Source organism: Arvicanthis niloticus, chromosome 19 (assembly GCF_011762505.2).
Source record: "Arvicanthis niloticus isolate mArvNil1 chromosome 19, mArvNil1.pat.X, whole genome shotgun sequence".
Classification (NCBI taxonomy): Eukaryota; Metazoa; Chordata; class Mammalia; order Rodentia; family Muridae; genus Arvicanthis; species Arvicanthis niloticus.
In genome coordinates, this window is record NC_047676.1 from 26349313 (window position 1) to 26360162 (window position 10850).

The 10850-nt window shown below is 42.7% G+C and overlaps 1 non-coding gene across 1 annotated transcript; it reads left to right on the forward strand.

Moving 5' to 3' along the window:
- The first annotated feature begins 5825 nt into the window (after positions 1 to 5825).
- Positions 5826 to 5960, forward strand: LOC117724086 (small nucleolar RNA SNORA17). Its single transcript, XR_004608774.1, has one exon. It is a non-coding gene; the product is annotated as a small nucleolar RNA SNORA17 (small nucleolar RNA).
- Positions 5961 to 10850: the final 4890 nt, after the last annotated feature.

The window sequence follows — 10850 nt, forward strand, 5'->3', positions numbered from 1 at the left end:
TTCAGAGTTTATCATTTGAGCCATAATTACTTTATTAGGGCTGCACACAATCAATCCCAACTGGGATAACAGATCTCTGCCCCAGAGATTAATAGGAAGGCCTGGGATGACATAGGGTTGTATATTCCCTGTATTACCTTCTTTATCTTTCCACGTCACCACCTTAGAGCTTTGTAGTGAATTTTGACTTTGGCCAATACCCCTTAGATTGGTTAAGGTTGGGGTCAGAGGCCAGGTGGCAGACCAATCGATTTGTTTTAGGATAGTCACATCAGCTCCTGTGTCAAACAAGCCTCGGAATGCCTTTTGATCCAGCCATAGTGTCATCATGGGTTTTTGTTTAACTATAGGCTGTACCCAATATGCATCAGAGGAACCAAAGCCTTGATCTCCTCTTTTAGGATTCTTATATTTGTGATTAGTAGGGTACAATGGAAGTAACAATAGTTGAGCTATCCTCCTTCCTGTAGGAATGGTGACTATATTCTGAATTGCCTGTGCCATTACGTTAATCTCACCTTGATAATCATTATCTATTACTCCAGAAAAAATTTGTACTCCCTGCATAGTAGTACTGCTTCTTCCCACTATCAGACCAAACACATTTGGATAGAATGGTCCAAACACTCCAGTGGGTAAGGCCTGAGGTCCCACTTCTGGGGTTAAAACTATGTGGGTGGCAGAACTGAGGTCTAGTCCTGAACTTCCTGGTGTTGCTCAACTAAGTTAAGACAGAGATTGTTGTTTGTTGGTATGACACTGACTGCTCAATAAGCCTGTTTTGGCTTGTGTTGGTTTGGGGCCTGGAGCTGGCCCTTGTTTCCATTTCCCTGATTATGGGAAAGGGTGTTTCCTTGTGAGTCTCTTTTGGACCTACATTCACTAGCCCAATGCCTTCCACGTTTTCAAAGTGGGCAGAGCCCAGGCTGTTTTCTGGGCTGTCTCTGGGTTAACTCATTTTCTACCTTGCAATCTCTTGCAAAGTGTCCAGGCTTGACACATTTAAAACAGGCCTTTTGGTTTCTACTAGGCAAAAAAATCTCTTACTGATTGTCCTTGCATGGCAGCCGCCATAGCTAAGCCCTGTTGGTAGGAGGGCCCCATGTAAAAACAGAGTCTGATATACCCCATAAGGTCTGTCTTTTTCCTGTAGGGTCTAATGGCCGCTTGGCAGGCAGGATTGGTATTTTCACATGCAAGTTGTTTCACATAATCTACACCTGCCTCTGCATTACCAAAAATCCTCTCTGCTGTTGTCATTAATCAATAAACAAAATCAGAAAATCATTCATCAGGTCCTTGTCTGACTGCTGTTAAGTATGCACCAGGGTCCCCTTTTACCGGGAGTTTATCCCAAGCCTTCATGGCTGCATTTTGAATTTGAGCAAATAAGCCTGAGTCATATTGCATCTGGTTATCACTAGAAGCAAATTGCCCTTCTCCTACTAAAGCATCAAAGGATCAACCATTGCCTGCCTGAATGTTTCTCCTAGCTGTTTCTTTACAATTCTCATGATACTCTGATTTCCAAATAAAATAATCACCACCACTAAGAACTGCTCTCACTAATGTATTCTAATCACTAGGAGTCAGCTACTCCTCTGTGGCAGACTCTAAAATTGCAAGAGTAAAGGGAGCAGTAGCACTGTATTGTGATGCTGCATTTTTAAATTCCTTAATAATTTGAAAATTAAATTCTGTGTGATGTCTCCAAGCAACCCCTTGATTGTCTCTGGTCTCGGATACAGGGAAAGCCTCAGTGTCTCCCTTCTCTGGATGATCTGTGGCTAATCTTAAGCTAGGTGATAGGGACTGCTTTTGGACTCCTGGTTGAGGAACGCAAGGAGCTGGGGGATTTTTTGCAGTTTACCTCTCAAGGCATCTTCCCTGTCTTTAAATTTTGTAGCTGATTAATTACATCCTAATTCTCTTTTTCTAACTCTATTTGTTGTTTAAGAACAGATATTTTTTCCTGTAACTCCCTTATGGGATCTATAACCATCATCTCCATTGTGGGAGCATTTGGAGGCGGAGGCACGTAGGGAGGGGGCCTTCGGGAAGAGGGCCATTCAGGGTCATAATGTTAGGCTGCCTCTTCCTCTAGGTCAGCACAATCTGGCTCTGACAAATCGTCATCAACCTTTGGTTGTATTTTACATTCTAATTTACATTTCTTTTTATTTTGAACATGAAAGACAGCATTCAAACAATGAAACAAAAGCAGATAATTAACACAAGTGAGCAGCAAACAACAAAACAAAAACAGAGAGTTGAGTTCAGGCTGACTTATTTCTTGCCCCATTTTCATTAACATGACTTACCTTTCTCGATGTGGAAGATTCCCACAGTGATCACCTTCATTTCACTTCTGAATTTTCGGCAGATCCTTCTTCCAGTAATGTTCCTCACTGGGTCTCTCATTCTTGCTGCCCCACATTGGGCACCAAAAATGTTGAGAGCCACTCTAGCCCATGTACTAGCCCATGTACTGCCCTTCATCACTGGCAACAAAAAACAGGACTTATCATAGGGCCAGAGAGTATCAGTGGTAAAGGTTTTGTTGTTGTTGTTGTTTGGGTTTTTGTTTTAAGTCTCATTTACTCATTCATTCATTCACTTATTTATAAGTGCTCTATCTGCATTACATCTGTACATCGGAAGACAGCATTGGATCCTATTATAGATGGTTGTGAGCCACCATGTGGTTGCTGGGAATTGAACTCAGGACCTCTGGAAGAACAGCCAGTGCTCTTAACCACTGAGCCATCTCTCTAGACCCAGTAGCAAAGACTTTTGATCCCCTTCATATTAACATCCCAGTTGAGATTAGCTTCCCCCACATCATCAGTTAATACAGAACTTCCTTCCCTGTGGCATGGTTCCAGTTGCCCCCTCAAACTTTTCTCTTTTTAAATAGCTATGTGGTCACAACTTCTCTGCAACTGCATCTTTCCTTCTCTGAAGGATGCTGGAAAGCTATGACTTTCTCATAGGGATCTGAGGTTGATAGCTCTCTGTAGTTGTCAGAAAGTGATCACACAAGGCCGGGCTCTATTCATCTGAAGTGATGCTAATGATAACTTAATTGAGAAGCCTGTCACTGTTGTCATATGCTTCTCTGTTCACCTCAGATCTGACTGACTCAATACCAACCAAGAAGAGCTCAGGGTATCACCAGCTGTTCATTTTTAATTAATTCAAGAGATGTTTATGGTATGCCAAGAAGCCTTTTATGCCCCAGGGAAATGAGAATGAGAACAGTCCTTTGACATTCACAGTCTCCATTCCAGAATTGATAAGCAGATAAGAATAAATGCTACGAAAAAAAACTACAGCAGGAAAGGTTGACAGAATCCTTGGGGATTGTTCAAGTTTACATTTTTACATATGGTTGTGAAAGAGCCCTCATTGTAAAGGTGAGCCACCAAAAAATTCAAAGAGAATGAAAATCAGAAGGAGCTGAGAGGAGACATTTATGTATGTGTCTGGGTAAAAATCCCTCCTGGGAGAGAGACAGAGCTTGCAACATCCACTTATCACCAACTAAAAAGTGTTTGCATCACTCCCTAACCTGCTCTTTGTGAACAGGGCCACCATTTGCATGTGCCTTATGGGGTTTGGCCCATTTCAATGTCTTAGCTCCTGCTACAGTGTGGATTTAGTTAAAATATGGCTCCCGAGGGCTCATGAATTGAGATTATCCCTGCAATGATACGTGAAGAAAGAGGAAATTTAATCTGACTGTGGTATTTAGAAGGGTTTGGATGCTGGATAGGAATAACCTTGGTGGTTTTAAAAGAAAGAAGACTAGTAAACTTATCATATACATCTCAACATCTTGTCATGTACTACCTGGTCTTTGCCAGGAGTAAGGCCATCACTTGAAGCTCTTACATATGGGGTCTTCAGAACCACAAGTCAGAATAAACCTTTCCTTATCATCAGCTATCGAGCCTCAAGCATTCGAGGGGAGTAATGAAAAACAGTTCAGTATATGTTTCCAATATGAGCTATCCATCCATTTCTTAGTACCTCAACTATTAGATTCAGCTATATAAAATTATCATTATTAATTATTATTTTAAAAGTAGCCACTTCATATGGTTCAATTGGCTTTATTTGGCAGAGCTGTTCAACATAACCAGAAAAAAAAAAAAAAAAAAAAAAAAACAGAACGAAAAGAAAAAGGTTCTCATGTAAGCACCCGTGCATACATTGGAGGAAGGATTGGGTACATGTTAGTTCTCAGGAAACCTATAGTTTTTGAGAGAGTTTTAGCAGCTGAATCTCCACCAAATAATGTGTAGGGAACTAGTATTTGTCCATTTTCAATAAGTGGGCTTTAATGGCAGTCACCTTAGGTAAAGGGAGAGACAAACTTTGGGAACAAAGCAGTTTGGATATTCTTAGAGATTCTCAATAGGCTGGAGTAGTGCCTTCAGGTGGGGCTATTCCTTTCTGTCAGCCTAAATTTTATGTGGGGCACTCTCCTTCCTTGTGTGGTTGATTATATGGATATCCAGGACACACCTACTGATGGAAGTGTGGTTTTAACTTGCTGGTCAACTATCGGTTTACTATAACTGGCTGGAGGAGTGGGTCACAAATAGGAGCAAGTGATGTTGATATCACAAAGCATCCATATGTAATGTCTCAATTTTTCTGTCTGCAGCATCACTTGCCAGCTCTGGCACTAGAGCCAAGATCATTCATGCAAACTGTGGATGTCAGCTGCCATTGGATGTCAAATTCGTCAAGGCTTCAGTTGTTCTGATTGCTTGTTTTAGCTCTATCAGAAATGCAGACAAACACATCTGTGTCTTTCCACAATGTCAGAATTTACTAGATAACAATAAATTCACAGTGTCAGAATTTACCAGATAACAAATAATTCACAATTATTTCTGGTAGCAATTTACCAGAAATTCCCACTTTTCCTTCATATTCCTTACCAAATCACATACAAGTCCTTTTTCATTCCAATATTAATTGAAATAACTCTATTACTAAGTAACAGACACATACATGTGCAGGCTATGTGCATGCCATGACACACATGTGGAGGTCAGAGACCAACTTGCAGGTTTAGGCTTCCTTTCCTACCCTGTGAGCTTCCAGGATCAAACTCAGCTCATCCCGCTTGGTGGAGCGTGTGCTCATGCAATGACCCATCTCACTGGCCTCCCCCATTTGCAAGGCAGAATCTCAAGGAAACCAGGCTGACCTCAAACTTCCTATGAAGCTGGAAGTGGCTTAACCTCCTCCTAGCTTAGCCTCCCAGTGCTGAGAATGCAAGCCTGACCCATCGCATTTAGCTTTCAATTTTTTTTAACATAATTGTATTTTCTAAAACTACAAATGCCCTTGCCCTATTCCAGACCTTTGAGAGGTTCTGGGTCAATTAACTTACCAGATCAGGAATTTGGGAGTTGAGAACCTCTCTGTGATCCTTAGACCCTTCATAGCAGGATTTTTTTTTTTTTTTTTTTTTAAAAAACAATATCTGAGGTCCTCTCTGGAACTTCTGGGTAATAATTACTGGAGCTTGGGGGGAAAAAAATCTCCCCATATAACTTATGTAAATTGAACTCTGTGAGAAAACTGGAAGTTTGCATCATCAAACCTTTTCTTAGAAAAATTGTAGAACCAATAAATGAAAATGAGTCTAAGCATACAAAAAGGCAAAGGCCAGACAATATGATGTTGACCCACAGTCACCAACAATTTGACCAGAAGACTCAACTCTTATCAAGAGTAAACAACCCGGGAAATCATTTTCCTGTAAGTCGAGATGGCAGAAAGTCAAAATGAAAATAAACAGACTCTCTGCCCCTAGAGACATTGCAGGGGTAGCCTCTGGGTCACATGTGTGTGTCAGTAGGTGGCAGAGAGGTGAGAGGCTATGTGTCCGCTCAGTGTTTGTGAACTGTGAACACCAGAAGGATAAGTAGCAGAACACTCCCTTTGAGAAGTGAGACTGAGATGCCCACCAGCCCATTACTGTGAAGACATGGGGGTGGGGCGAACCATGCTCAAGATGACCCCTGCCCAGTACCATGATCCACAAGTGGGGCACAGCACTATGAGACCACACCTGAGATCACCCCAGGCACTCAGAGACCTCAGGCAAGCAGAGGAGCAAGTAAGTGTTAGAGAACTGGAAGAGAAAGAAAAACAGAAGGATGTGGGCACAATGAAAAGTAGACCTGGAGATTCAAGGGTAGTGAGGAACAGCCTGATGTGAGTAGCCAACGATGCCCCCTGGGACCATGGTGGGGTCCTGGCCTGGGCCACCAATGTGGAACATGATTGGGACCATGGCCCTGCAACAGCGAGGATCTGTTACCACTAAAGGCAATGGCAGATGTTCCTGGTCTGGGCTGTTGCCCAGTGACACATTGATGTGTGAGGGCTATATAGAAGTGGACCCACCCCTCACCTAGGTATCATGGGAGAGCTGGCCCAGGGAGTATGAATGTAGGACAACTGACCCAGCCTCTAGCCAGCTGCAGTACTCAGGAGAGTGGGCCCATTGAGGAGATGTGGGGCCCCAAGGATGTGGATATGGGAAAGCTGGCTTCACAACTTGTCTGGTATGTGGGAATGTGAATGAGAGAGAGATAATTTCACTCAGCTGCCACAGGATGCTGTAGAGCAAGAGAGCAGGCCCCGTTCCTTGCTTGCCTGAGCAACATAGTAGAGCTGGTCCTGGATATGGAGTTGCAGGTGAGCCTGTCCTAAGTGTGAGTATAGAAGAGCCATCCCTGTCTCTTGATTTTTGTGTCATAGCACAGATGAGGGAGAGATGGCCTACTGCTCTCCTTTGTCACTCACTACCTATGGCAGGTGGGAAAGATGGCCTCGGGGTCATGAGAGTGGGAGAACTGGCCATGTCCCTCACCAGCTGCCACACTTGCAGGAAAGCAGGTCCTGCACCTTGTCTAGGCAGCAGGGTAGGGCTGACCTTGGTTGTAGAGATTGCCAATGAGGGAGCTGGTAGGCTGACCAGCTCGGATACTTCTCAGGCCCAGGTCCAGGGCTTTGAATTGGCCCACCCCAACATCTACCCCATCAATAAACTGCTAGGGTGCATGAAAGGGCCAGTTCTACAGATTTAAAACTACAGGACCTCCATGACACTGAGCAACAACAGGATATCTGAGAGGAGTCCCATTGAGGTTCCAGTATTGTTAGAGTAGCAGAAGCCAGAGGACGCATACCAGACCAACAACTCATTGCAATGAATATTTGCAAGGAAAGAAGTGTAGACAAAAGGGTATCCTGTGGAGCACACTTGACACACTATAGATTCCACAATGGGATTATTTTCTTCTCTGGAAGGGTGGAGGGCAAGTACAAGGGGGGGGGGTGAATAAGATCAGGGTGCAAGATGAGAAAGTCACGAAGAACCAGTAGAAAAGGTGAGAAAGGTTTTACTGTCATTTAGTTGGTCTCTATTTTGTCTACAGTATGAAGACTGGACCAGAAGCTAAAAGGTTTGATTAATGTGGGTGAGTGACACTGCCTTTAGCTTCTGTTACTCTAGCTGACAGACACAGTTGGTGAGACATGCTGGGTGGACAGCACGCCTCTGGAGGAGCAGCGTCTTGTGGCAGCTGAGTGGCAACAGGTGTGTATCTTAGGCCAAGCATCTTTATCAGGCACATCCTCTTTCTTTTTCTTTTTTTCTTTTCTTTTTTCTTTTTATTGAAAATACTTATTTTCTCATACAATATATCCTGATTATAGTTTTCCCTTCCTCTAGTCTTCCTACTTTCTTCCTACCTCCCCTGCCCTCAGGATCTACTCCCCTTCTGTCTCTCATTAGAAAAGAACAGGCTTCTAAAGAGATAACCATCAAACATGATGATATATATATATATATATATATATATATATATATATATATATATATATATATATATATATAACAAGAACTGTCAATTATAGTGAAGTTAGACATGGCAACCCAACAGGACAAAAAGCATCCCAAGAACAGGCACAAGTGTCAGAGACTAACCTTTTCTCACACTCAGGAGTCCCATAAAATACTAAGCTAATAGCTGTAATATATATGCAGAGAACCTCCCAGGCCCCTTTTAACACATCAGTTTGTATAGAAATAAAGAGGTTCCCATTGAGGCCAAATACTGTCTGCAGCATCTTGCCAAATGAGACATAGATAACAGATGCCCTTGGCCCCTGAGTGCCCTTCTTGGCATCCTATTCCTTGGTAAACCTTTAGATGGCAAGAAGACACAGCAAACTCCCACACAGTGCAAACCCCCCCCCCCCATTTTGGTTCTATTGATATTTTAATCCTCAAATCTGCACAGTATGCTTGATGAATAACTCCTTGATAAGGAGTTACTGATTGAGTTTGGCTTCCTACAGTGAAATGGGAAAGATATTTGTGAGTAAATGATTCAGGATGACCTGTAATTGGGATGAGAATTAGCTTCTTTGCCTGAGTACAAAGGAAAGATAATTGGTGCTTTGAAATAGGCTTTACCCACATATGGCCTTGGCATACACATTTTGCTCCTTGGATTTTGGTGAATCACATTCTTGGCAGTGAGCAGAGGTGGTAGGTGGGAACAGAGGCTTAGGGCCATGAGGTAGGTTGAGAACACATGTCAAAATTTGAATTCAAGATACATTGGGCCTTTTTTGCTGATCTCGTTAAAGCTAGTCAAAGTCATGGTTTTATAGCCTGTCTTCCTGGATGGCCTCTGAAACCCTGGGCCGAAGCATGCCTTGTTTGTTGAGACACCACTTTTCAGACATTCATCTGGTTCGCCTTCGAGATGAGCCTGGGTTCTACTTGACTACAGGTTTCCTCTCCTATGAGGATCTCTGCTAGTCCACTCAGATGTAAAGCTGCCATGTCCCCAGTCTCTTGTCTTGGTGGCCAGGCACAGCAAGATACTGGAACAGTACTCTTTAATATCTCTGGAACTTTGATTTCCAATCTCACTCTTAACACATGACCACTACTAGCATTTCTCCAAGCTCATCCCCTGTCACAGATGGATTGCTCTCTTATCGTGAAGCACAAGCTCTGCCTTCTCACCTTTACCTTTCCTTTGGTCTGACCTAGTCCACAATGAACATTTCCTCTCCTTTCTTCAAGTCCCATCTTTTTTTGCTTCTCTATGATTAAAATCTCTTCTTCCTTGAGACATCAGCTGCCACAAGGAACACCCTACCAAATGATCTTGAGGTAAAGCTGGAACTTGGAATTCTGCTATGAAAAAAAAAAAAAAAAACCAGAAATATAAACGTAAGACTGCATGGCACAAATTAATAGCAGGGTTTTCATTTGATACTGATCTAAGAAAATAAAATCCTCACGGGGAGGCACACAATTATGTCAGCATAATATCAGCTTCATTTCAGATTCCTCTGCTCCTAGGAATCTAAGAACTTAGTTTAAAGGTAGTCTTTCACTCTTCCAGAGTTAGGTCACTCCTAAGAAGAGGCCATGGTACTTGAGCACAGTACTTGAACATAGTGTTGGAATATGCATTTAACACACACACACACACACACACACACACACACACACACACACACACACACTGGTGAAATAAATATTAATAGGATTGTCATCTTATTTCAGCCCCCAACCTTTCCCGAGGTTCAGTTAAAGCAATCCCAAGACAAAAGCAAGGACATTTTCCTCATGTTATGCTTATCAGCAGTTCTCAATATATTGTGACAAAAGAGCTACTGATTCCTTAGGCTACATAACACATCCATTTCCCAAGCCACATGGACTAAGGGGGTGGGGCTAATTTAATCTCATGCTCCATTAGTTTGTCTATTGTCTGTTATCTAAAACAGATTCAAGACAATCAGCTGAGCACACACTGCTATGCTGTGCTGCCTCTGTTTTGCTGGTCCCCACTTCTCTGTCTATTGGGCTTGATTCACAGCTACCCCACCAAGCTGGAAAGAGGTGTTCCTACTTACTAGGTGATCACCACTGCCATTGTTCACCACTCTGGTTCTTTCTCACAGGCATGTCACCTCTTTTCCTGCTGAGACTCCATGTAGATTTTAAATGAGAAATGTGAGCTTTGGTTGGCATGAGAACAGCTCATCTCCTCTTCAAGGTGGCCACCTGGATACAGCCCATGAGTAGTTGGGTCCAAATTTGTAAGCAAGACTATGAGTATGATAGGGGTCATGTGGCATGAGGTAATTTGCTGAAAGTGTACATGAAGCTAAACGAGGAGAGGTCCCATGTAGAAGCTATGGATTAGTGATCCAGTTGACCGTCCCAGTTCAGGTACCAGAAGATGTAAGTGAAAGGACATGCAGATGATTTCCGATGACCGGACCTCAAACCATGGGAGTTTCCCAGAAAATCAGATATTATCAAAGATAAGCAAAGTTAGTCACTAACAAAGAATGTAGAAAGAGATTTTAAAGACCATTGCAACAGAGAAGAAACTCAATTGTAATCCACATCGAACTCTCTTATGTTTGGATGTCTCAAAGAAGGAAAGTGACCTTAGTAGGGAGAATGGGATATGTTGGGACTTGCAAGAATTCAGAAAGTAAAATCATTACAAGAAGCAGGTGGAGGTGGTGCTCCCTATGAACTGCTCTGTGTGCTTGCTGGTTGGCAATTATCAAAGTCACATTTCAGTTCTCTTACAGGCACTGAAGAAGGTGAGCCCCGTTCTTCCAGATGATTACATTGAAAGAGAATAACTTTCAGGCCCTTGAGATCCCTGGGCTGTAGGAGACAGATATTCTTCCCAAAGGCAAAAGAGAAACTTCTTAGTTCTATGCTTTTAGTAAATACTCTTAAGAAAATGTTCTCAGCCATCCAAGTTTCC